The sequence below is a fragment of the Stomoxys calcitrans genome, chromosome 5, assembly GCF_963082655.1.
Source record: "Stomoxys calcitrans chromosome 5, idStoCalc2.1, whole genome shotgun sequence".
Taxonomy (NCBI): Eukaryota; Metazoa; Arthropoda; class Insecta; order Diptera; family Muscidae; genus Stomoxys; species Stomoxys calcitrans.
This window is the reverse complement of record NC_081556.1, coordinates 14,841,812-14,846,653: the sequence shown is the minus strand read 5'-3', so window position 1 is coordinate 14,846,653 and position 4,842 is coordinate 14,841,812. Positions and strand designations below refer to the sequence as shown.

General features: G+C 32.6%; 1 protein-coding gene across 2 annotated transcripts in view; it reads left to right on the top strand.

Moving 5' to 3' along the window:
• LOC106080706 (uncharacterized) overlaps nucleotides 1-4,842 on the top strand; it is a 136,185-nt gene that overhangs the window by 19,815 nt on the left and 111,528 nt on the right. The window lies entirely within an intron of this gene.

The following is a 4,842-nucleotide window of genomic DNA, read 5'->3' as shown; positions in this document are numbered from 1 at the left end:
TATGATACCACAGGAACAGAAAAAGGAGGATGCCTTCTAGTTGCTACCGTTGAACCATCCAGATCGCTTTATAAATCCCAAAATGAGAACCAAAAGTGGAACTCCTTCTGACTGCTATTGCGGGACACACACACGGAAGGTGTTTTATAGTCTCTTCTTCTTCGATGTCCTCACAGCTTTTAGCTAAAGTCGTTGCTGGTAACCTTTAGTCTGTCAGCATGTTTTCCGATTAGACAGTGATCTGTCATGACGGACACACTGAATGAGACGTCTGTTCTAGCCAATGACAATAGAGTAATGCATGTAGAGCTTTCTGAAGTATTTTTCTGGAGTGCTGGGAAACTTTCCCCTAACCGCAATTGCCACGTTACCAACATACGCGACCACTTTTACCCCTCTTTCTTCTAGAGACAATAATATATTGTTAATGGCTATATTCCAAAGTAGAGGAGACAGTATACCTCCTTGAGGCATTCCCCTGCTGATCCACAGATCCCAAGCTTGCCGTAATGCATGTTTTTGTAATTAAGTTATTAATAAACTTTCTTAAGGTAGAGTTAATGCCTAGAAACTCCATCTCCTTCATGATTAACGTCGGTTTTACATCGTTGAAAGCACCTTCAATGTCAAGAAGTGCTATCATTGTATATTCTTTGACAACGAAAGAACCGTCTTTGTAGCCGACTATGTTGTGAAGGGATGTTTCAGTGGATTTGCTTTTACTATATGCATGCTGCTGCCGCGACAGGCGATCTCCAAGAATCTTTGCCCTAAGATATGTTTCTATCAATCACTCAAGAGTCTTCAACATAAAGGATGCCAGACTAATAGGGCGAAAATCTTTCGCCTTCGTGTGGTAGGGTTTTCCTGCTTTCGGAATGAAAATGACCTTCGTGTCCCTCCATCCAACAGGTATATACGACATTCTGATACAATCAGAGTAAATCTCCCTAAGCCAGAGAACCAGTCTATCAAACACAGTTTTTAATTCAGCCGGTGATACATCATCTTATCGCCCAAAGGATTTTCGGCTCAGACACAATTTCCTTAATAACATCCGACGAATGCAAATTGCTAATATCAGATGAAAAAATTCTCCGTAGGTATTTAAAAACCTTTTAAGCTGACTTCGTATTTTTGCGAAGACATTTGTAAACCGATTTTTAACTAATATAAACATTGCTTACAATAATTTTGTTGTATCATGTTTTGAAATCATAGTCAAAAGTTGTTAACTATGAGTTTATCAATTACCTCTTGAGAACTCTTCACAATACCCTCGTTATATCAATGGATTAACTATATGATCACATTTATGTATCTATGGCAATTTAAAAGGTTCAATAACATTTGACCCACACACACGCCATCTTTTACACATCTATAGACATTTGTGTGTCATAAAAGAATGGTTTTTTGTATTTTGATTTAATGAAAACGTGTATCCTTTAAATATTCCAAGGGAGTTGTTAATAAGGCGGTTAGCCAAAGGTGACACATAAAACTTACAATACATGATTAGCTGTCGAATTTTTTTATAATTGTTGGGGCGGGGGGATAATATATAATTTATCACATTATATGTAAGTAATTATGTAAATAAGGGTATTTAAGAGCTGCTGTCCTCAATTTAAAGAGTTTTCAGTGGGAAATATTGTGGTTTATTTCTTTGGTTGGTATCTATCTCATATTCTTCCCTCTTGAAATTTTGTTATAATTTAATGCGTCTCTTTTCGCTACCCAAAGCAGGTCGCATGACATCATTTGAGGAATATTTTGGTTGTTCGTTTGGTAGTTGTTTTTTTTTTATGAGTTTCTTTCTTTTTTGGGGCATTTGAAACAATGTTGAGTACGTTTTAGTGGTTAGAAAGGAAAGGAGAAGTAGAATAAGCTAAGGAAGAAACAACGTATTCTTTAAATTTCAATTATGACTAAATTAAAGAACTGTAAAGTCTTAGAAAGAAGAGGGAATGAAACTTCTTTTGCTTACTATAGGCAAAGTTAGTAATTTATACAATTTGAAATCATTTCAACGATTTAGATCACTCACTGTTTTTGTCGTCAGATTAGTACCCTGGTTATGAGGAATTGGAATTATTCAACTTGAAATCCTTTCAGCCATTTAGATCACTTTACTCACTGTGATTGTCATCAGATTAGTATCGTGGTTATGAGGACAAACTATTCTTTAAACATCAATTTAGATCACTTTACTCACTGATATTATTGTCGTCAAATTAGTATCTTGATTATGAGGAATTGAAATACCAGTAATTGTGTTATACTTGCTGAACTATACCATTTTGAAATGTAGTTCAGAAACGAATAATTAAAATTGAGAAATTCTATATTCAGATTAGTATCATGGTTATGAGGACAAAATATTCTTTAAACTTAATTTAGATCACTTTACTCACTGTTATTATTGTCGTCAGATTAGTATCCTGATTATGAGGAATTGAAATACCAGTAATTGTGTTATACTGAACTATACCATTTTGAAATGCAGTTCAGGAACGAATAATTAAAATTGAGAAATTCTATATTCAGATGTTCCATATAAACTTCAGATATTCCATATAAATAGAATATTTTAATTGAAATTCCGTAGAAGTAAAAGGCATAGAGCAGAAGTAATACATAAAATCCTTGGAAAAATATTGTTACCAAAATTAACTTTGTTACAACGATGAGAACCAGATTCATTACTTCTTATCCTCCATCAGGTTATCACATACAACGAGATCTTATCGTTGTACTAAACGTTAAGCAACGTTTTCTACCCAATGAACCTTTACCATCCTTGACATATTGATTCTTAACAATATTTCATTATAAGTAATGATAATTGCATTGCAAAAATTGCTCCATTTTGTGCTAGCTCCACTGGGTTGCTTAGTTATCCCTAAGCCCCCATAGCAGTTTCGTTGTGTCATACCAGTTTTGTTATTAATTTTAATTAACCGGTAGTAGTTGATCTTCCCTCCATAGACATTTTTCATGGTTTAAAGTGTTTTCTGGTTTTGCCCGAGTTAAAAAGGCGACCTTCATGTACATAATTCATTACTATGATGCGAATGGCACTTAAACCTGTTGTAAACCAAAACGAAGCAGATAAATATTTTTGTTGATGCCACAAACAGCAAAACAACTAAAATGCAGTATATGCAACTCTGGCAGTATGTATTGATAGTTGTAGGTGATAGTTAACAGAAGCCTAAGGAAAGCCGCTTTAGACTTTTAAGGATATCCATCATGCACTGCTAGCATTTTGTTGTCTATCCTTTTACATCAATCTTCATTATCCATCTGTTTTTGTGTTGAAAACGTGATACTAAAATGTGGAACAAATTTTGAATGATGCATTGTGTTCTGCAGATGTCAAAGTCTGTTTAAGAGCTCTCAATAGTCATTTGCCTTAATTATTAAAAAGACTAATATTAGACTGTATCGAAAATTAAAGTGGTAGTCAGAAATTTGAATGTGAATAAATCGTGAAATTATTAATAATCTCCAATACTTCTAAGGTTCCCCTAATCTTTCATAGAATCCAATATGGAACATTGCCTATATACTTGCTCTTTCAAGGATCCTAATTTCAGCCGTTTCATCTGCGAGTAAAAGTAAATTAGTTGCGTCCGAAGCGAAGCGTTTCGTCGGGTGGTGAAGGTAAAAAACTGGAAGACCCAGCTTTTTTAGAATTCGTCTTAGATTTCGATTTTGATAATCGCTTGGATGAATTTTTCGTTCCATACAAATAGACCCAACCTAATGGCCATATCCATTCTCTTTCTGCTAGAGTCTTCCACACTGAAAAAAAGTTGACCCAAAATTTACGATTTTTCCTTATTCGCAGGATTCCAGCAATGAAAAAGAGCCAAAGAATCAAACTTTAAAATAAAGATGATATCTTTAAATTTAATTTTCGATTTACTAACGGACATGACTATCCCTTTTAAATGTTGGTCGCTTATTAAGCCCTATTTTACTTCATAGAAGTAGTTAAAAGACTGTTTGTGGGGGAGTTTTATCTTCTACACATAGAAGGTTTTTTAAAAATTTTGAGCAACTAGATTTTTCAAATTTTAATCACAATAGTAATTGAAAAAAATTCAGATTCCTTTAAAAAAATGATTGAATCAATTAATTTTTTAATTGAAACTTTCAAAAAATCCAATCAAGATCGTAATTGAAAAAAAAGTTCAGATTCAATTAAAATAATGATTGAATCAACTAATCTTTTAATTTAAATTTTAAAAAATTCAATCAAGATCGTAATTGAAAAAAAACGGATTCAAATAAAAAATTATTTATTCAATCAATTTTTTTATTGAAAACATTTTTATTAATTAAACATTATTTTCAATTAAATTCAATAAAAAATGCTGGAAATAATTAATTTTTTAATTGAAACATTCAAAAAGTTCAATTACGATCTTAATTGAAAAAAAGTTTAGATTCAATTAAAAAAATGTTGAAACAATTAATTTTTTAATTGAAAATTTCAAAAATTCCAATCACGATCGTAATTGAATAAAATCCGGATTCAATTAAAAAATGATTGATTTAACTAATTTTTCAATTCAAAACATTTTTATTTTCAATTAAATTTTTAATTGGAAAAAATTTTGTGATATTTTTTTCTGTGTAGGCATCACCCATTGAATCCAAACCAGCATATGTTTAAGACCTTAGCGATTCTGTGATTCCAACGCAAGCAGGTCTTAGGATGTTCTCAATCTCGCGAATACCAGTCTCCCTATGCACAGCTATCCACCATACTTCACATATTTACTTCACCACTGGTCTTGCATTGGCCATATACTTACAGTAAATCATCCT